At 42.8% G+C, this 22,384-nt stretch overlaps 2 long non-coding RNA genes across 2 annotated transcripts; both read right to left on the minus strand.

Annotated features, from left to right (window-relative positions):
* Positions 1–10,549: 10,549 nt before the first annotated feature.
* Positions 10,550–13,267, minus strand: LOC307182695. Its single transcript, XR_013827243.1, has 3 exons — positions 13,169–13,267; positions 11,367–11,477; positions 10,550–10,713 (listed from the first exon to the last, which is right to left on the minus strand). It is a non-coding gene; the product is annotated as an uncharacterized lncRNA (long non-coding RNA).
* Positions 13,268–13,404: 137 nt separating this feature from the next.
* LOC307181747 lies at positions 13,405–19,093 on the minus strand. Its single transcript, XR_013827021.1, has 3 exons — positions 18,987–19,093; positions 18,352–18,460; positions 13,405–13,489 (listed from the first exon to the last, which is right to left on the minus strand). It is a non-coding gene; the product is annotated as an uncharacterized lncRNA (long non-coding RNA).
* Positions 19,094–22,384: the final 3,291 nt, after the last annotated feature.

Here is a 22,384-nt window from a genome sequence, read left to right on the forward strand (position 1 = left end):
GGACATTTTGACATGCAGTCACTTTCTAAGGTACAGAGTATTATAGGATATTTCAGATTATTTGTGGGTACCTTTTTTTTTTTTTTTTAATCTCTAATTTTTTTTTTTTGGCTGTACCTCTCAGCATGTGGGATCTTAGTTCCCCAACCAGGGATCAACCTGTGCCCCCTGCAGTGGAAACGCGGAGTCTTAACCATCGGACAGCCAGGGAAGTCCCTGTGGGTACCATTGTTGTTCAATATCTACTCACAATTTTTTGGTTTGTTTTCTAGGATAAGGTGTCACAGGAAATGGTTTCCCTTTAAAAGGAGTTGTTTTACTTTTTTGGTTATCAGGAAAGATGATAGAAGTCTGAGAGTTGTCTGAAGGATTCCCGTGAAATTTACACTTTAAACAGACATGGAACGGTGCTGTGTCCCCACCTCCCCATGTTATAGTGCTGCCCAGCACATGTTGTGATCTCCACTTTTAATAGTAAGTGAATTAGGCATTAGACATTTAACTCTTAAGGAACTTAGGTTTACACTTAAAAGATACTCTTATTACAGTATCAGTGAGTACCTTTCTCATCTGTACAGGCCTCTATTTTTTAATCTGTTTCTTAATCTTAATCTCTTAATCTTAAAATTGGTATATACTTGTTACGGGGATCTGGTAAATTGATGTATGTGAGAAGATTTTTAAGGAATACATCTTATTATTCTTAGGGTGCCGTAAAAAAAAAAAAAAAAAAGGACATCGAAAAACAGGGACTTCCCTGATGGTCCAGTGATTAGGGCTCCGCACTTTCACTGCCATGGGCCTGGGTTCAACCCCTTGTCGGGGAATGAAGATTCCACAAGCCACGTAGTGTGGCAAAAAAAAAAAAAAAAGATATTCTTAGGGTGCCATTATGAATACTGCCTTAAATTTTGTTTGTTTGTTTTTGCGGTACGCGGGCCTCTCACTGTTGTGGCCTCTCCCGTTGCGCAGCACAGGCTCCAGACGCGCAGGCTCAGCGGCCATGGCTCACGCGCCCAGCCGCTCTGCGGCATGTGGGATCTTCCCGGACCAGGGCACGAACCCGTGTCCCCCGCATCGGCAGGCGGACTCTCAACCACTGCGCCACCAGGGAAGCCCCTGCCTTAAATTTTGAGAGAACTGAGAAGCACGTTGATTTTTTTTTTTTTTTTAAGTAGTAGTTTTCTTTTCTGAGAATGATTTAATGTATTCAAGAAAAATCCCTGCAATCCTATTAGGTTGATTTCTGAAATGAATGCCAGTTTTTGACACTGGAATAGAATGGAACAATATGATCTTAAATGCACACTTTTGTTTCAAACTATGGTTTTTTTTTCTTTCAGTAGTTCATGAATGCTATCTGTTTCTCATAATGTCAGTGATGTGGAATGACCTGGACATTATTTCCAGAAACTGTTTAAATCAGTCTTTGGTTTGATTTAGCACTGATTAAAGCCTTGCTCATCTTCTCAGCATCCTTTTTTGTCAAGAGTAAAAGGATTAAAAAAAAAAAAAACTGCAAGAGGATGTGGAGCAGTGCTTAACCAATGCTGTGGAGGGGGGTTTATTAATTATTATGATTCAATCTGGCTGTTTCCTTTTCTTCACAGAGGAAATGAGAAATCTCCTGGTGGTACAATCAGAATGCTACTAGAAGCCATATCTTTGCAAAGCCAAAATGATCTATTTAAAACTTAGATACATTGTATCAAGTACAGAATTAATCTCACTGACACAAAAGAGGAATTCACGATCAATAGTATCATGGGCTTTTTTTTTATATATATATCTTCATTGGAGTATAATTGCTTCACAATACTGTGTTAGTTCCTGTTGCAAAACAAAGCGAAACAGCCATATGCATACACACGTCCCCATATCCCCTCCCTCTTGAGCCTCCCTCCCACCCTCCCTATCCCACCCTTGTAGGTCATCGCAAAGCACCGAGCTGATCTCCCTGTGCTATGCAGCTGCTTCCCACCAGCCAACTAGTTTACATTTGGTAGTGTATGTATATATCATGGACTTTTGATGAGAGCGTTATTTCAATCATTAGAACTATCACCTCCATTTTCTTGTGTGGGTGGTAAGCTCTAATTCCATAATTTAAAGGTTTTCTTGCATTTTACCACCTTTATAATATCCCAGAGGTGAAAAACTTTTCCTGTATGCTTTATAGAGGCAGTTCTGAAGCTGGATCACCTGTATCCAGGCCCTGGTTCCAAAACCAGCTTTAAGACCCTGGGAAAGTTACTAAATCTTCCTGTGCCTCGGCTGCTCATCTAGAACATATGGATAAAAATACCTGCCTGCTCGGGTTGTGAGAACAACAGGAGATAGTACCTATGAAGCACCACAACCCTTTGCTTTCTCCAAAAACATGACCCTTCCAAAGGCTAAGCCTAAAATAATTTTGTTCTGTAAAATACTGAAATCTCACTATACCGTTCCTTAAACAAACTTTTTTTTTAAACCAAACTGCTGTGTTGTATTCCAGCCAAAACATTTATTTACTGAAGTGCCCAAAGGTCTTTAAATTAAGTCATATATGTTAGTTTCAACATCCTAGAAATTCACAATGTTTCAGTAGAAGGTATTTTATTTAGGTGGAGAAAAAATGACATTTTGTCATTTTCAAGTTGCGGCCAAATCAGTAGACTCTCACTTTGCCTTCCGCCAACTAAAATTAGTTTTTGGCAACAAGATTCAGGGTTATTAACTCTGAAGCTGCTGGCAGTTTAAGTTTTTATCTATCTAAATTCTTATAGCTCAGGGAACAGAAAAACCCAATTTTTCCTCTTATAAATTTAATCCAATGTGAACACAAATTTTCAAGTTTCACTCAGGGATGCCAATTCTTTTCGTGTTCAGTTTTTCCACGATGAAGCTCTTTTGGACGCTAGTGAGCAGGATGAAACCTCAGGAGCAAGTGAGGCCACCTGAAAGTGCCTCATTGTCTTGTAGTCTTTCTGGGTCACTCAGTATTTGATTATCCAGACTAATTGTGGGCAAGGAAAGCATGAATAATCAAATTGTACAGACAAGCTCTTGTATCTTATTTTGGCTGACGGCTTCATCCTTCTTCTCAAACCTTTTTTCCAGAAGAGCTAACAAGGAAAGTAGAAGCTTTGTTTCCTGTCTTTGCTTGACTTCCTCTGTCCTTTCAAAAAAGTATTTACAAATGACATGATGTCTTCCTCCCAAGTGTCCCCTTCCCAGCCATAAAGAAGTGGCATCAACAATATGCCTAGGTAGTAATTCCCTGAAAAGGTGGACTTGCATGTTCTAGAACTTTCTGGTATAAAAAGGAAGACAGAACTTAAGCCTGAACTTGGCTTCTGGCTTTTTCTTTTCTTGATCATTTTCCAACAGTGTTAAAGGCTATTTTCTTCTTTCTTCCCATTACAGGATTTTTGGCACCTCAGACGTAATAATGGAAATAAACATTTAACAGATGGTCCCAGCAGTTTCCCTGACATACACGCATAGTACAAAAGGAAAGCATGTATAATGGAGTTGATTAGATCTTATTTTATTTCTCACAGAATATTTTCCTGGTCACATTTTTCATTTTTTTGTTTATGCTTTTTATTTCCGTGGTCCCTGACACACAGTTTCTGAATCATTTCTCAAGGTCAAGACCCTGTTCCTCCCTTTGCCCCCTCTCTGCACCACACAGAAAGTGTATCATAGTAACAGCACAAATGGCTTCACCACAGCAGCTCTGCAGAGGTTCTGCGGGGAAACTTAGGGAGTGTTCCCACATCTGCATCTGGTTCTCTCGTGAAACCAGAGGTCATAGGGTGGACGTAAGCCAAGGAAATATTAGCAACAGGGGGAAGAAAGGAAAGAATTGAAAGAATATATTAAGGGGCTTTCACTGATTAGCAGGGAAAAAAGATCCTAGTGTAAAAATGTCAGCCTCAGGTAAGAGGGACAACAAATACTCCTGGGTGAAGCAGTCTGTGTGTTCATATTCCCACAGAACTCTGTTGGGTCCCTTCCTGAAAGTTTGAGAAAGATCACTAAGCTGCTGAAGCGAACAGGGCAGAAGCAGGGGTCTTGAGGGGCTGAGGACAAATCCAGCTCACCTTTCTGCATTAAGACCTATCCCGGTGATCCTCTGAAATGAGACTGTAATGCGCCATTGTGACACCTAGTGGCTGGCAGCTGTATCTGCATCCGCAAGGTACACATTTATAAAATAATGTTATTTTTGATTTATAAAAATGGAAAAAACTTACCTTAAGCTGCAAGATCACAGTGTAATCACCCGAGAACAGAGCAGAAAGCCAGTTGTCTTTAGTCACTGATTTGAAAGCTACATTTCTTAGGATTCTTAGATAGAATGTGCAGAAGCAGGTGGACGGAAATGTCAAATCCTTGGCAAGGTCCGTTACTATTTAATATCTGTCGTAGAGGCTAATGAAATAAGTGAGAAAATGTTCCCTTAGTTTAACAACTTGATAAGAGGAAGAAGACAAAAAGTCAACCTCAATCAAGCCTTCTCACCTGGAAAGTAAAGAGGCAAGTATGTTAATAAAGGCTAACTGTTGTAGGTCCTGATAGTAGGCGGCCTCGCTTGGGCCTTTCAGATTTTTCCTTCTTCATATCTCCTTGTTTAAGTATTTAATATTCTTATATTTGTGGGATGATGCACAGTACTGACTGAACATTTCTAAATCCTTAGGAATACTCACCTAGGTGGATACATTTAGACCGATAATGGGCTTAATAAAGTACTGGAGAAAATGAAGTCGGAGGAATCAAATTTTCAATTAGGTGCCAATTTTCTGTCATCCTCCACTCTCAATGGTAGAGGCAGTGGCTAGCTCAGTGAAACGAGGTGACTTAAGGTTCATAGGACAATCATAATAATATTAACAATATTATCTTCCTTTTTTTTTTACTGTGCCAAAATTTATTTAACCAATTTTCTATTGTTGGACAGTTTAAAATATTTTGATTGTTGCAAATTAATAAGCATCCTTGCACATAATGCTCTGTACCCAGCACTGATACTTTGTTTTAAAAATTATAATGAAATATTTAAAACACATACAATACAGAAATCATTAAAACAATACTTGCGTACCCAGGACTCTACTCAAGAATTTTTCTAAAACTCTAATGGCTTTTTTAAAAAAAACTTATTTATTTAATTAATTTATTTTCCTTATATTTTTTGGCTGCGTCAGATCTTAGTTGCGGCACACGAGATCTTTTTCATTTCGGCCCGCGGTCTACTCGGGCTTCTCTCCAGTTGTGGTATGCCGGTTTCCTCTCTCTAGTTGTGGCGTACGGGCTCCAGAGTAAGTGGGCTCTGTAGTTTGTGGCACACAGGCTCTCTAGTTGACGCATGTTAAGCTCAATAGTTGTGGCATGCGGGCCTAGTTGCCCCGTGGCACATGGGATCTTAGTTCCCGGACCAGGGATTGAACCCACATCCCCTGCATTGGAAGGCGTATTCTTTACCTTTGGACCACCAGGGGAGTCCCTACTTAAGAATTTGACCTTTACCAATACAGTTGGAGGCTTCACGCATTCTTCTCCATCCCATCTCCTTTCTTATCCCAATGGTAACCTTCTCCTGAAGTCAGTGTGTAACATTCTCCCACATTCCTTTATACTTTCACTACATGGTGTGTATCTCTAAGCCACACACATATTAACTCGTTAACGTAACTTTCTTGATTGCAAATGTAATGCATGCTCACTGTGGAAAGGTTGGCAAGATAATGAGGTACAAACAGAAGTATAAATAAAAATACAAACAAAATTGTTGCCCCAAACACAACATTATGAAATAGTAACCATTGTTAGTATTTTGATCTATTTTGCTCCTTTTATTACACACTTTACAAAATCAATTGGGTTTAAAACGATTACTTTAAAATGAATGGGGCTGGGACTTCACTGGTGGCGCAGTGGTTAAGAATCCGCCTGCCAAAGCAGGGGACACGGGTTCAATCCCTCGTCGGGGAAGGTCCCACATGCCGCGGAGCAACTAAGCCCGTGCACCACAACTACTGAGCCTGCACTCTAGAGTCTGTGAGCCACAACTACTGAGCCCACGTGCCACAACTACTGAAGCCAACGCGCCTAGAGCCCATGCTTTGCAACAAGAGAAGCCACCGCAATGAGAAGCCTGCGCACCGCAACAAAGAGTAGTCCCTGCTCGCCTCATCTAGAGAAAGCGCGCACAGCAACAAAGACCCAACACAGCCAAAAATAAATAAGTAAATTTTTAAAAAAAATGAATGGGGCTGTTGCATTTACAAGGTGCTTTTGTTTCCTATCTCACTCAGTTCCCCCGCATCCCTGTGAAGTCGGTGATGTACTTTTATCTCCACTTTAGAGATGAGGAACAGAGGTCCTGAGAGATGAGTCCGTATCTGAAGTTCTCTCAGCTCTCTCAGTGAAGGAACCAGAACTCACATCTGGATCTTTGGATTCGGAGTCCGGTGATTTTTCTGTTAAAATATCCTAGTGTCACCACCATTCTCCCTCACTGAGGTCCCTAAGAATCAATGATGGTCCTTCCTTCTCACTCTGTCTCCCTGCCCTCTCGTGACCTCTTTTTAGTTTAAGTGCCATCTATTTTAAATCAATTTTGCCTGTGTTCAAAAGTTGAGTGGGGAGAAGAAATACAGTGTGATTTACCTCAGAGGCCGCATCTCAAAGAAATGGTCCTGGTTTTCAACTGCTACTGCTGCTGTTACCCAGCTTTCTTCCCAGCGTGCATTCCAAGTAGAGGCACAGCTTTTACACGACGTTATCAGAAAGGTCCGCACTTCCAAAATATGCTTCAATTACTCCTATGTAGTAGAATCTCTCTCCGTGGACATGAGCTCCAGGGAGCAAATAAATTGGCAAGAAAAAGTGGGGGGGATTTCCATTAAGATGGCTCTAGATTTGGTCTAAGTTGGAATGTTAACAAACAGAAGATTCCACAGAAATACTGATGATCAAAAAGTTATCTTTTTTTTTTTTGCAGGGGGATTTTATTATATTCCTTTTTGCGTGGTTGATAAAAGGACACAGTGAAGCTCTTTTATGTCTCTTTTCAGCTGCTCTTTTTTTACTGTCACTGAAGACATCTCCAAACATTATGATTCATCCGTCTACTCCTGCAGCACTGCCAACCTTCTTTTCTATTAGAGAAATTCCAGCCACCAACTAAAGCATCTCTAGCACGGCAGGTGTGAGAGAGACTCTGGAAATGCTTACGGAATAGTTGTTTTCCGGTGGCCTCAGTTTTATTATGTTGCTCATACACAGAAGTTGAGGATGTTACATCTTTATCCACCATCATCATTATAACACGTGTCAGACAGTACAGCATAACCACCACATTCCTGGTACTGTCTTTAGACTCCTTTGAGGTAATCGTTATCTCCATTTTTCAGTGGAGGAAACTGAGGCTCAGGGTGGTTAATCAACTAATCTGAGTTCACCTTGTTAGTAACAGAGTCAGAATTTGAATGCAGGTCTGTCTGCAAAGAGTGGTCCATTTGTGAAGCGCTTCTGTCACGTGCCATGTACTATAAGCTATACAGAGGTGACAACACCTGCCTGTTACCCCAGGAGTTCCCAGTTCAATGGGAAGAAAAAGACACACAGAGAAACAATTGCAGTGCAGACCCAGTGTGGGAATTGTTATTAAGAAGGACTAGAAACATGTCGTGTGAGCCTAGGGGAAGATTAACTCATATTTGGGGGAGGGTTAATCTGGGGAAAATTAGGGATTGGAGGAGGGCCTTGAAAAGATCAGACTTCATCAGGTATCACTATGGAGTAGCTCCCATAAAGAGAACATTATACATGTAAGTCTGGAGTTGGGAGAGTACGTCGTTGTTGTTTAGGTAATCGTAAGCGGCTATACCGCCAGCCCCTCTGCCTGTCCTCTATCATTCAAGTTTTTAAAAATTTATCTTCTAAATTAATTTTTATTGGAGTATAGCTGCTTTACAACGTTGCATTAGTTTCTGCTGTACAGCAAAGTGAATCAGCTGTATGTATACATATATCCCCTCTTTTTTGGATTTCCTTCCCATTTAGGTCACCACAGAGCACTGAGTAGAGTTCCCTGTGCTATACAGTAGGGTCTCATTAGTTATCTATTTTATACATAGTAGTGTATATATCTATCATTCAGTTTTAAATAGAGCAGGGATTGGTTCTCACCTTTGACCTAATCCCACCCTGATTAGAAATGACAGAGCCGACCAATGACATGAAAGGCAGGCGGCAGGGAAGAAAGCTGTGGCCGGCAGACTGGGGGAGGGGGGGCACGTGGCAGTGGTCACTAAGGCTCAGAGACCAACCAGCTGCTCTGAGAAGCCCCTGCCCACTCCCTCCCCACGGCCCAGGCTTCCATTGCCAGTTTCCCCTTTGTAACTTATTTTTCTATTTAAGAGGACACTTGATTGATGTTCCTTTTGTCCTTGGGTCTGTACAAAGTATAAAGAAAAATGTATATAGCAAATATCATGGCAGCTTTCAACCCCTCCATGAGGGAGGAGCCTTGTCTGTTCTGTTCACTGCCACGCCTCCAGGGCCTAGACCAGAGCCTGGCACACACTGCTTGGCCAAATAAATGTGAACACGCACTTACCGTATGAAGCTCTGTCTGGTGGGAATGGAAGGATATGCTGGCTAGTGTTGACATAAGGAGAGATGGGAGAAAAGTCCTGGATGAACTGGACATGTTTCACCATTTTGCCTAGGGCAGCCCGGTGCGAGTTTTGTAGGGCTGGAGGTGATAAAACACTGTTACCAAAACCTGGCTGTCCCAGGTGAGTGGGCATCTAATATATGCAACCCTTTCATCTGCCCAGGCCTCTCTGCTTCCTGAAAGGAGAAGCCAAGGTACTAGAACGCTGCTGAGTTTAATGCAAAGTGATACCAAGAAGAGAACGTAAGGTGACTCGGAGTCTAAAACTGTACTGTGCAAACAGACGGGGTGCCAGTCTCCCGGGTAAGAAAGACTCCAGATGAGGAATGCTGGTCTCTGCTCTCAACATGCTCTCCAGCAAAAGGCCAAAGTAAACCTCCACCCGAATTCAGTCCAGGCTGCTCTGATTTCTCAAATAGATCAGCAGCAGAAACACTGCTCATTGCTCAGCAGGTGAGGTCCACTGAGGAAAAAAACACTTGAAAGCCTCTTAGTACTGAATGAACTGAAGAAGCCACTAGCCCCTTCCCACGTGCTCCCCAAGTACACAGACTCACCACGCCAAAGCCACGGTGCCCTTTTCCCAGGAGGAACGTCTCCAACTTTTGTGGTCTTAAGTCACAAAGCTTGAGTGGTGGTTGAACTTGAACCAAATGGTAGGCAGTTCACTGTGTTGGCAAAGTAGACAGCACCCCAGGGGTGTGAGGATGTAATGCAATGATTCTGTCAACCTTTCATGTTTCTTTCAATGAGACAAGAGGTCTCTCAGGTCCCCTAATGGGCTGGCTGCCCAGATGCAAGATCTTCGGGCACAAGAATGTCAGTCTTTGCTGGGGAGTCACCTCCAGGCACCTGCTCTGTCTTCATGCTCCACGGCAACTGAGCGCCACGGGAAGCTCCCAGGCGCCTGGCCTGTTTGCGGCTGCCAGACGCGCCCAGCTGGCGAAGAGAAACCTCATCCCAGGCGCGGCGCTGAGAGCGACGTCAGGGCGCCCCACCCTCCAGCCACCTTCCCTGCTGGGGGCGGCCCCCTCTCTGTACCCGGGCTCTGGGAGGAGAAGGAACAGGGCAGCAGGCGGCAAGGCAGACCCTCCCAGCAGGAGCGAGCGCTCTGTTCCTCCTTCTGTTCCCGTCAGGCTAGTCTCGTGTTCCCCACGCATTTCCAGTTTCACCGAGAAGAGGAAAAAGCCTCAGTGAGCTACGAGCTTTGGGCGAGCTCTCCTTCGGCCTTTTTGCTCTTTCCTCACATTCCTGCTGAGGGTCCTGCTGAGGGAACAGGAGAGGTAACTAAGCCTGTTTTCTTCATAGCTGTTCTGGAACGTTTGAGGAAAACCTTGGGGGCTTTGCACAGCCGCTCCCTGTCTGGGAAGTCTCTTGCAGTTTTTTTCCTTCTGTTTTTCCTCTTTGTGTCGTTCCCCCCCCCCCCGCCCCCCGCAGTATGCTGTCCCGTTTCCTGAGGCAGGAATCTGTCTGCAGGCAAGGTCAGGGAGTTGATCGCACCTCTGCCAGCTGATGACACAGCGGGCCTGGCCTCATCTGTTAGTCATTGTTGGCACTTGGTCCAGAGGAATGCGTTAGGAATAGTGCTCACCTCCATCAGGTAGCTCTCAGGCCTGGTCAGAGAAGACAGGCCGTGACTCACATCACGGCGGGAGAGACCCAGCCACCTGGGCTGCAGGGAAACGACGTGAAAGGAAAGGCCTGAAGAGGAGGGCGTCTCTCTCCGCATCCCCCCGCCTTCTGCCCCACCCCAGTCTATTCCATAGCCCGCGTCCTGCCAGGCACTGTGTGCTGAAGCCAGGCCCCTACTCCGGTCCTCATAGGCTCCGCCCATGGGGGGATGTGTCTTCCTCTATACGCACCTCGCTCCTCACGCCTCTGCTTTTGCACGGATTCCCTCTGCCTCCAGTGCTCTTCCTTCAAGTCTACATTGGTTTGCTCTTGTGCTTCAAAACCCAATTCAAAAGTTTTCTCTCTTTGGAAGCTTTCCTCTGTTCCCCTTTGCAACTGGGAAGCCCTCTGGGCAAATCCACGTTCTGTAAGGCAATTATTAGATCGTCACAGCTTTTGTATCACAATTTCAGCAGATTTGGATTACCTGAGGGCAGGGACTGCCCCTGGTTCATCTTCGGATCCACTTTACCAACCAGGGGCTGGCACACAGCAGACACTCACTAAGTGTCCATGGGCTGATTGTGGATCGAAGCAGACATACTGTGCCAGGGACACAGGACGCTGGCTTAATAGGTGGATGATTTAAGTCCAAAGTCTGCAATTCGAAAGAGTTTGCCATCCTCAGGCCCCTATAAATCTCTTCACTCTTCCCAGAAAGATCCTCACCACATATCTGGTGGTAGGAGGGGTCCTCTCACAGGTCTCCAGGTGCAGGGACTGCCGGTTGCAGGGTACAGCATTAGCGGATTTCCTTGGCCGTCATGTCTGCACCGTGTTAATAAGAATTTATAAACTATCTACTCAGTGCTCAACTTTACAATAAATGAAGTGGAGGATCCAAAAGAGGTAAAAGATATATAATCTCTACTCCTGTTGACCATAAGGACAGTGTGGCTGCAATGAGAACACATCAGTCAACATTGGCCCACCCATGGTTGCTCGGGAGAATCACTAAATGTTTTTAAATAAAGAAAATCCTCCTTCTAATTGCCCTGGATCTTCCCATATTACTCACGTTAGAAACAGCTGGACTGAACATCAGCGCTGGCATTTACGAGCACCTGCTCTTGAATTTCTGCTCAATGTGTTGATTCACCAGGCAAGGTGGAATCACAGGACGGAAACTCTGTTTTTGGCAGGAGGGAGGGATGAAATGGAGTCAGAGAACCATCAAGAGATTCTTGGAGTCGTTCCCGCAGGAGATCACAGAGGCTAGAGGAGGCTACCACGAAGAGAATAAAATAGAAGTGGGGGACAACACGGCTTTTGTCAACCTCTCCTAAGACTACACACAGCTCTTGAAGGAGAAGGGAGGCTGGAATTGTGCCAGGATAAAGAGAGGGTAGCACAGAGATGGAACCCCAAGCACAACAGGGATTCTTCTATCGCTGAAGGCTGACGTTACGCTTTAAAGTATATGTGCTCAGGCTGTGTTTAGACTCTGTTTGGCAATATTCAGTTTGTTGGACGCCAATTTGCTTTGATGTATTGCCTGTGCTTCCTGGCTTTGTTGATTAGCTCCAGGCATCCAAAGAAACCGAGAGCCACTATTTCCCAGGATTACTTCATCATTAATATTAATTAGTATTAATTAGTTCATATTTATTATCATTAATTTAATTATTATCATGTCTGGTCTTGAGTTATCCTACCGGGCCTGCATCCAACAACAACGATGGGTTGTATTTCTAAATAAGAACTTGCATTTTAAAATATTGTTATTGGGACATCCCTGGTGGCGCGGTGGTTAAGAATCTGCCTGCCAAGGCAGGGGACACGGGTTCGAGCCCTGGTCCAGGAAGATCCCACATGCTGCGGAGCAACTAAGCCAGGGCACCACAACTACTGAGCCTGCGCTCTAGAGCCTGTGAGCCACAACTACTGAGCCTGCGTGCTGCAACTACTGAAGCCCGTGTGCCTAGAGCCCGTGCTCCACAAGAGAAGCCACCGCAATGAGAAGCCCGCGCACCGCAAGGAAGAGCAGCCCCCTCTCGCCACAACTAGAGAAAGCCCATGCGCAGCAACAATGACCCAATGCAGCCAAAAATAAAGTTTTTTTTTTAAAAAAGTACATTAAAAAAATATTGGGGCTTCCCTGGTGGCGCAGTGGTTGAGAGTCCACCTGCCAATGCAGGGGACACGGGTTCGTGCCCCGGTCTGGGAAGATCCCACATGCCGCAGAGTGGCTGGGCCCGTGAGCCATGGCCCCTGAGCCTGCGCGTCCGGAGCCTGTGCTCCACAACGGGAGAGGCCACAACAGTGAGAGGCCCGCATACCGCAAAAAAAAAAAAAAAAAAAAAAAAAAAAATATATATATATATATATATATATGTAGTTATTGCTTAAAAAAAATAAATCGTTGCAGAAAACACAGCCAATCCATATAAAGATATGTATAAATACATGTACCAAAATTACTTATAACCTCATAACCCCAAAGTAATTAACATTTTATTGTCCCCTTTTGGTATTGTCTTAATGTTTGTGTGTATGTTTTACTTATTTATTCTTGGCATATGCATTCTTTTTTTCTTCAAATAAGAATCTTTCTACCCTCTCTTTTTGCCTGGGACTGAGAGTATATGTAGGAGGGGGTGAGGAGGAAACAAATTCCACCAGAAAACTGAACGTTGACTCCCTAGGACTAGACCTCTAGCCCTCAAGTACTCCTAGTTGCTCATCTCTGTCTTCTTAGTTCTGGAGGAAGTTTGATTCCTAGGCTTGCTTTTCCTGCCCCCCGGTTCCATCCCCCAGTCCTCACTCTGTGGGCCTAAGGGAGTTGGGAGTGAGTAGACTTGGTAGGTAGGGGATACTGACCTCATGGATGTTAGAACTGATCCTGATGGAGACCTAAACCTCAGATGACCTTTGACCTGCCCGTGGGGAGATGAATTCTCCATGACTCCTGAAGATCCTTCAGCATCTCCTTCCTTGGGGTCATATGGGTGTGTTGAAGCTCAGGGCGGACCAACCCAAAACATGCCACAAAGGCATATTGACTATCTTGAAATGAAGTCGCTTGAGAAGCAGCTGATGCAAGAAGGAAAACTGACCTTCCTCTGTCCCTCTGAAAGCAGGATATCAATCTCTCACGTGAAAGGTGCCCTCGCTGCATCTGGAAGTAGAAGGACACCCTTCCTGTGGGAGACAGGGAAAATCAGCGGAGAAGCCGATACAGACAAACGTGGTTACTTTTTAAATTGACTACCCCAAGCCCAAACTCTGTTTAGATTTTTCACTAATCGGGCAGCCAAAACCTGAGTTTCTTTGTCCTGTGAATTCCTCACAAATTTATTGTTCCTTTGTCTAAAAAGTATAAAAACTGTCTGCTTTGGCCACTTCTTAGGTCCTGTTTCTATGAGACAGCCATGTACATGAATTAACATTTGTTTCTTTTTCCCTGTTAGTCTGTCTTTGATGTGTCAATTTCATTATTAGTCCAGACACAAGAACCCAAGAGGAGTACAGGGGGAACTTCCTCCTCCCCAACAGATAGTTCAAATGGAAGCTCATAGACTCTTAAGGTTTGAAAGGCCTATGTGTAAGGCGTCTTGCCCAATCTGCCATCCAGTATAGGAATCCCCTCTCTAGCATCCTTGCCAGGAAGCACCCAACCTTGGCCAAACATTACCAAGAATAAGGAAGTCAGGGTTGTTTATGCCACCACCGGACACTCCAAAGGCCAGACAATTGTTTTTATTTTGAGCTAAATTTGATTTGAAATGAGATGAAATTATAGAAAAGGTATTTACTTTATTGTGATTTTTTTTTTTTTTTGGCTGTGCCACGTGGCACGTGGGATCTTAGTTCCCCGACCAGGGATTGAACCCGTGCCCCCTGCAGTGGAAGCACAGAGTCTTAACTACTGGATCTCCAGGGAAGTCCCTTTACTGTGACATTTTTGCCGTCCCAAGATATTTCTATTTTAGGTTGCACTGAAAGATACATAGTTTTTTAGGGAAGGGGAAGGTCCATGTTCCTCCTGAAATTATATACAAAACCATGTATGTGCCTATGTGGTCTTTCATTGTTTTTCTGGGAATGGGGGCCAGAGCTTTCATGGGATTCTCTCAGCCCAAGGGTCCCACAGGGCTCTGTGGCATCTCTGAAGGGCTGTGTTAAGTTGATTTTGTCACATGTAAAAGGAAGACAGACGGGATCTTGCTCAGATCTCGCTCAGAGGAAGACATACTGACACCCCTGCCTGGCCTGCTTGTTGCAGGGGTGCCAGAGCTTCGTCTGTTTTTAGCCCAGAATAAGCTCTCCTTCCCCAAGCAGAGCCCAGAGACCGTGCCTCTCTCTCAAGGCCAGCCACGTGGAGACATGATGCCAGTCGGAGCCTTGGTTTCAGATCCTGCTCTCAATTCTCAGATGTGTGAGCCTGTCTGCCTTGACTTCACGTCCGTACTTTGGAGCTATGGGGAAGGCGTGAGGGATAATGGTCATGTCTGTAGAGCCCAAGTGTGTCACGAGGGTTTTCAGACAAAGGGGTACAGAGGCTCACGCGTTCCTAAGTCATCCGCACACCCGGTCAGGAAAAGGAAATGACTAGGCCACATCACTCAGAGCATGTCTCTGCTCGTCCTCCAACACACACACACACAAAGGGACACTTTTCTCTTCTGTATTTAGTAGCAAGCCCTATCTGAGGGCTATGTCGTCTCTACCTCGATTTAGTTTGAAATATTTTGGTATAATCTACATCCCGCAAGCAGTGAGGAAGCATCTGAAGTGTCTGCATCAGGCACCGACATTCCAAAGGTGGTTAGTTAGCATCTGAAATGCCCTAATTAGGGATCGACACTTCAGAGGGGGGTGACTTAGCACTTCAAATATTATTACTGAAATCTACACCACAAAGGGTACATTCATAAGCATAATGGATGTTAGGAGTAAACTTTTCATTGGTGGAATGGATGGTACTCAAGTCATGCAAACTGGCAGCACCCGGTCTCAAATAAAATAAAGGTAAACAAACTAAAGCCTCCCTATGTAAATACACTCTTTTTTTTCCTGTCCCGAGTGGGATCCTTCAAGAGGTTTCATAGCTACGGGATTAAATCCAAAATACTTAACTTAGCAACTCTGCAAGGCTTGGCTACAGCCCGTCTATGCATGTCAGCAACCCTCACTTCTGCACATACTGGTTTTGCTTCAGATGCACAGTCCCAACTGTGTGGCTCACACGGGCAGTCTATTTCCCTTCGTAAGACCTTCTCATATGCTGTTTTCTTGGCGGGAGGCTCTCTCCTAGATAGAGCTCTGCTACTTGCTGTGTGAACTTGCTTAAGGCACTGACATTCCTAAGCCTCCACTTTCTCATCTATAAAATGGGAGGGGAGGAAATCACTCTCTACAGTATTGCTAAGGATTAATGAGATTATGTCTATAACGGGTTTAGCTCAGTGCCTGGCGTATGTTAAATGGGGTCATTATGGTTTTTTATTAATCACCTATATAACTCCAACTTGATCATCAAAACTCATCTCAAGTGTCTTTTTTTCTAGGGGGTTTCTCTAGTCACCCACCCCCAAACCAAGATAATGTGTCCCTGCTCTAGGCTTTCACAAAGTCTGGCCAACCTCTGTGGAAGTACATACCATACGGTATAGTAAATTTATTTTTATGTGTTTATCTCCACCTAAAACCATTAGTTCTATAAGAGCAGGAAGTGTGTCTCCCTCCCCCTTTTTTTTAACGTCCCCAGTGCCTAGTATAAAATAGATACTCAATAAATATTTAATCAGTGAATGAACAAGTGCATGAATAAACTAATTAGAGATGTGTGGCTCTCTGCAGAGACACCTGGGAGGGGCTTTGAGCATTACCGTCCAATGGTGGAATCCGCGTCATGCAGAAGAGGAGTAAACCAAGTTTGATTTGGAAACTGTAGGTAGAATTTAGCTCAATACATGGAAGCCCTTCTGTGACTTGAAAAAATGGAAGGAGCCCCCTCAGTGGTATTTCTTTCTCCAAAGTTATTTCAACAGAGGTTAATAACAAGGCAAACTGGATTTACCCACAGGATAACGTTATCTGACATTATTCTATGAAAATTCCACTCGAGAAATAAAGTTTTGTGAAACATTTTCAAATGACTATTTAGGCTTTATTGCATATTGATTCTATATCTTAATATCCTTAACTCTTCTCCTAAGTATATGTTTTAGTTTTCAAATGATGTGTATCTCTTTTTGATCAGTTCTATTACTTATCCTATATGGAGCTAATATCAAAGCCAGTCTTATTGATAGGATGATACATTCTGTGAGACTTTTGCTTGGCTTTTGGGAAATGGAGGTAGAGTTGTAAATTATTTGCATCATACTGTTGGGTTTTAGGTCCATTTACTGAAAGCATAGGGATGGCAGAGGAGGCCATTTTGGCTTTAAGATCAGAAGGACTTTAAACCAACAAGGGCTTTAAAACCAAAAATCAAGTATCTTGAGCTGAACTAAACCTCTAAATTCAGTGTTATTGAATGTTGAAAAAAATGTTAAATTTCCAGAGAATAGCCAAACCTCAAATAAATCCAAAGCCAGAGATACTTTTTCCAATTTGCAGTAGCCATATTAATCATTGAATGGGGAATATTTTCAAGCTATAGCTTGTGTACAAACTTCATGTAACCAGGAAATTCCCATGTTCTCTCTGGGGCAAGTCTTGCTTTCTTTAGGGGCTTTCCACTAAGTAGACAATTTGTGAATAGGTAAAAAAAAAATAGATCTAATCTACTCATCAAGAATGATCTTGTCTTTTTATTGGCGACACTGGATTAAACATTTAGCAATTTTTCCCGAGGCGTTTTTGGAAAAGCGGAGAGACTCATACTACCTTATGAAAGAACCAGATCACTGCAAGTATTTATATCTTACAAGCATTTTTCTTCATTACTTTATACATTTTTCTCTGCATCCATTGGGCAAGTGTCTAGAATAGGATAAAAGCTATGCCTTAAGACTAAGGTGGCTCTTTTCAGCACCAAGTAGAATGAAGACCAAAATAAGCAGCTGAAATGTGATGCTTTCTGTAGAATAGGTTTGAATAGATTTGAGAATTATTTGGCTCCCTATTTTGGTCAGATAAACAGAACATTGGCTGTATCTTGACTCCACTTGTGGCCATGTAGGTCGGGTTTATTGATGTTCATTCCTAAGAATTTTCCTCGGCTTTAACAAAATATAAGTATGCTATTGTTCTTATGATGTATGTGACAACTGGTCACACCTTGTAGATTGCATTAGGAAGACCAAAATTCCTGTCAAAAACCCACGAATTACTAAGAGGCATCACAGCCACAGACAAAAATAAGTCATTTTAAGTTTTCTGTAGGTGTTTCATTATCTGAAAATAGGTACCATACGGTGCTTAGGACAGGCTCATGATAAAGTTTACTAAATTTCTTAAAAGATTTCATGTTGCATAAAGTTGATAAGAGAGTAACAGTCTCAATCTCATTATACCAAGATTCCATTTTTCTTTTCTTTTCTAATTTTCCATGTCAAAAATAGAGTGAATAAAATGATAGCAAGCATCTCAACAGCTGGATAGTGAAATTAATCTTATAAGGGTGCCTCACTCACACCTATATGTCACTATGATTGTTTAATGGAATAATTTTAAGGAATACCAAGGGAATATCAGGCTCACAGTATTTTTAACCAGGGAAATAGCATGGACTTTAAAACAATTCTCACAACTGTAGTTTACAAATTCTCACCTTTTTTGGCCTTGGATACACTTAGAATTTCATTCCTTGTTTAAAAGATTCCTCACTTATAAAGCAGGAGGAGGAGGAGAATGTCAATAGTCAAAGTCTGGCTGAAAATTAACCTTAAAATCCTATAAGTCTATAGGAGGAATAATGTCATGTCTCTGAATTTATAACAAGTGCCCTAGAGGTAGTGCTTAAGAGGCTAGAATTTTCTTAGATTAAGCAATCCTGTGAGAATTCTAAGATACTGGCAGATGTGAGAAAGTCAAGTATCTGAATTACTTACCACTTCTCTTAAATACTGAAGTCAAAACAGTCTTGAGCTTTAAGAAGATATTCGGAAACCATGACCCATAGGATTAACAGAGGCTGGTGACTAGCAGAAATTCCTGAGCCTGTTTTACAGAACAGATAAAGCAACAGCTTGTTAAAAACCCCTCTACTTGTAAACTGCCTTCACTGATTAAGCCCCCTTTAGTTCTTTCTTTCTTTTCTTTTTTCCTCTCTTTAATTGCATACCCTCCAAGCTTCACATAGCCTATGGAATGTATCACAAGACTCCTTAACCACCTGTAGAGATAACCCCTCTGACATATGGGTTGCTACAACAAGACTTACGTTGTTTTTTAGGAACTTGGAGTCAGCTTTGTACAGGTCAGGCTAGCTAAGACTAGTTGGGACCACCAACCCTAAAACTGGGTCTTCAACAAATGACCTTCTGACATCAGAGGGCCAAAAACTCCACTGTCGGGTCATGTTAAGTGCCTCCATTTTCAAATATGCATCCCATGAAGAAGCACGTAACCCAGATACACCTGCGTAGAACACCGATTACCTCACTGTTTCCCTACCTCCAACGACCTTTCCCCATGCCTAAGACCACCTTGCTTCTTTATCCCATAAACACCTCCAGCACCTCACCTTCAGGGAGGCAGATCTGAGACTTGCTCTCTCATCTCCTTGTTTGGTTGCCTTGTAAATAAACTCCTTCTCTGCTGCAAACCTCAGTATGTCAGCGCCTGGCTTGCTGTGTGTCTGGCAGACAAACCTGGTTCGGTAACAATTCTGCATAATGCAATGTTCGGGGAAAAAATACATCAGTGTATCAGTGTATCTCTAAGCAGATACATATGCAAAATGAATCAGCCCAGGCACCGTTCTATAGGGTATGAATTAAATACTCTGCCCATTCAGGACACTATGAGGGTGACCACACATGCCATCAAGGTCCTCCCCATTTATTTCCTGTTTCTCAAAAATATCTTAAGTTGAATACTAAATAAGCGACCTCACCCCACTACTGAGAAGCACTTTACCCTGTGGTGGTTCTTTGTGTCCTTCTACCATGTCCCCTACGGCTATGGCAGTATTCCCTTTACATTTCATTGTTCCTTAAATATGTTTATTTATCTTGATGTAGTGCCATAATATTTAAAGTAGAAACTTCAGTAATTTCCTTCCCTGGAATGATTTTCCCCGTAAAACCAGAAACAATTTTCAAGCTAAGGAAGGTACAAACTAAATAGTCTCTGTAAATGTAGACAACCATAATGACTGCTTAAGTTACTCGCGCAGCTGTACGCTTTAAATAGGGCTGGGAAGACGGAGGTTGGAATGGGGAATCTTTGAAAACAGCATGGCAACCCCCACTGATTTGGGGGCCTCTGGGCATATACCCAAGCAAGCTACTGTTCCATATGTGCCACAATACATAGAAAGTTAGCTTAGAATGGCAACATTCAGTGCAATCTATTGTATTTTTTGGCCCCAGAGAGCTGAGATCTCTTACCCCGTTTTGCTGGGTAAGAAAGCAAAAAGAATAAGGGGGAAAACTGCTCTAGGCTCTTGGCTACAAAACAGTGGCTGAGGTGAGGTTAAAGTGTGTGTGTGTGTATAATCAGATTTTTAATAACCCTTTCTTTAATTACAATGGTACTCACAGTGATACGTACAAGGTAATTTTTTCCATTTTAATGAAAGAACTGGGGATATTTACTTTGAAAAAAAATGGAGGACTGAAGGATGGTAAGGATGGTGTAGAAGGGACCAGATGGATGTGTTCAAGAGGAAAGATCTGTCCCATGGCAGAGGGATTTGACTCACCTTCAAGGATATAGGGATGCTAAGGGCAGAGTGAGAACCAATGAGTAGATGTCATCATAGTGGAGAATATTTTAGCTCAAAATATGGACAAACTTTCTACCAAGTCAAGCTGTCTGAAGCTGACTGACTGAATGGTTACTTTTCAAGGACTATGTAAGGAGAATTTACGCATCAGGTGGAAACGGCCTCTAAGATTTTTTCCAACAATGATATTGGAGGAACGTATTATTCTAAATCTAAATGATACTTGCTCTCTGCTGAATTTCCCTCTGAACTAATTTCTTTCAAAACCTGGGACAGAGATCAATTACATGGCTCTTAGAAGAGTGGCTTCCTAGAAGACTTACTTTTTCTTCAGCACATCCTAAAGCCTTGAGTGTGCTACTCAGTTGACTAGAGTAATCCAGACTAAGTATGACTTAGCCAGAAGCTTCTCTGAATGTCTCAAGGGAGACAAGATGTACCTTTGGCCCAGGAAGGTCAATGACATTCATTACATTAACATATTCAAAAGGGAAAATTAAAGATGAGGAAGAAATATGTGTGAACTCAACATCTTATATTGTTTCATCCACCAGCAGAACTCAGGCAAGTGGCAGATGAGCACATAATGTAATAAGAACTAAAGTTTGTTCTAATAATCTCTAATATTGCTGGAATGTCTATCATTTCACAGTATTGTTTCATTTTATCTTCAAAAAACTTTTATGAAATACGTAGCTATTAGGCTCAGTTCTTAAGCACAGAGATGTTAATTATTACTCAAGCATGAACAACCAGTAAAGGGCATAGCCGCGATCCAAACTCAGGTGTGCCTCCACTCCGACCGTCTTAACTACTATCTCAGAGGAGACTGGGGCCTCCCAAATATCTTGGATGCCTGCAGCCCAGGTATCCCTGAATCAGGTTCTCTGCGAAACATCTTCAACCAAGACCTTGAAAGGACAGCACCAATCCTGGATCACACAATCCCAGAACTATTTTGAACTTTGGAAACAATTGGTACCACCTATGTATAAATAATCATGTAGAAGGAGGAATTGAAGAAATTAGTAATCTGTGATTATTTGAATTGCATGGGAGAAATTTGAAGGAGTAGACCAGTATCACACATAGGCGAAGGAGTACTATTGAATTGTATTCAGTAATATAATGTTCTTTATTTTTTCTGAGGACAACATAAGAGACAATTTTGTGAGAAATGGTCTAGATCCAATACGAAGAATTAAATTCCCGGAAGAGAAAAATTGTAAAATTTAGGAATAGATTACCAAGGAAAGTTGCAACTTAAAAAATTATTCACCTCTATGGACTAATTTGTACTTTGACTACTGGAATGACTACGTGACACTCAAAAACATTCAGTAGGGGGAAAAAGTCAGCTAAGTTGTTGTTTACTATCATGTAGTCTTAAAAATCAAAAATATATATAATTTTTTTCTTTTGAACTAGGTATTGAAGGGAAAACTAGGACCCATCTCACTTTTCCCAAATGACTGTGCTGTGCCATCAATGGCACACTGCAGAGCAATGCGTGTTCACATTTTTGGTCTCTGCACTTTGGCTGGCCAATTTCTGAGTTGGAAGATTAAGTAGAGGCTGTTTGGGTTGAGCCTCCTGCTGCCTCTTGCTGCTTCCGGATTATGGATCCTAGTGCTCAGATAGAAGGTATGATTCTCTCCAGTCCGTGTGCTAAGCCTGTGTGAGTGAGGGACAGCAACACGCCCGGCTCTGCCAGCAACACAGATAAATCAACCCTTAAACCTTTGGGAAGCCATTGAATACATAATGTTCCCTTGTTGATTCAATGATTCTTTCATTCCAGGACGGATAAAATACTAAGGAGTACTTTCCAACATGAAATTTGGATGTCACCCAACCCCTTGGAAAAGCTGACAAACCTGCCCCCTGGGAGTTGGTAAAACTTCACCAACACAAAGAAAGCGAGCTCTACGGGGGGCCTCCAGCTTGGGGCAGGGCGTCCAGAGGCCTTTCCTGACATGCTCTCTGAGTTGAGTCTTTGTTTCTCGTCCTGTAAAACAGGGTCCATGAGACCTCACGTACGAAAGCACTTGGTCACCAGCCAAGTCCAAGAGACATGTTATGTTAGGTATTGGTACAATTATTGGATTTCCCATTGATGGGGCATCATTCTACAATTCTGATCAGATAGACACTGTGGAAAAACTACCTTCCAAATTAATAATAATCCCCAA

The sequence above is a fragment of the Stenella coeruleoalba genome (assembly GCF_951394435.1).
Source record: "Stenella coeruleoalba genome assembly, chromosome: 2".
NCBI classification, from domain to species: domain Eukaryota; kingdom Metazoa; phylum Chordata; class Mammalia; order Artiodactyla; family Delphinidae; genus Stenella; species Stenella coeruleoalba.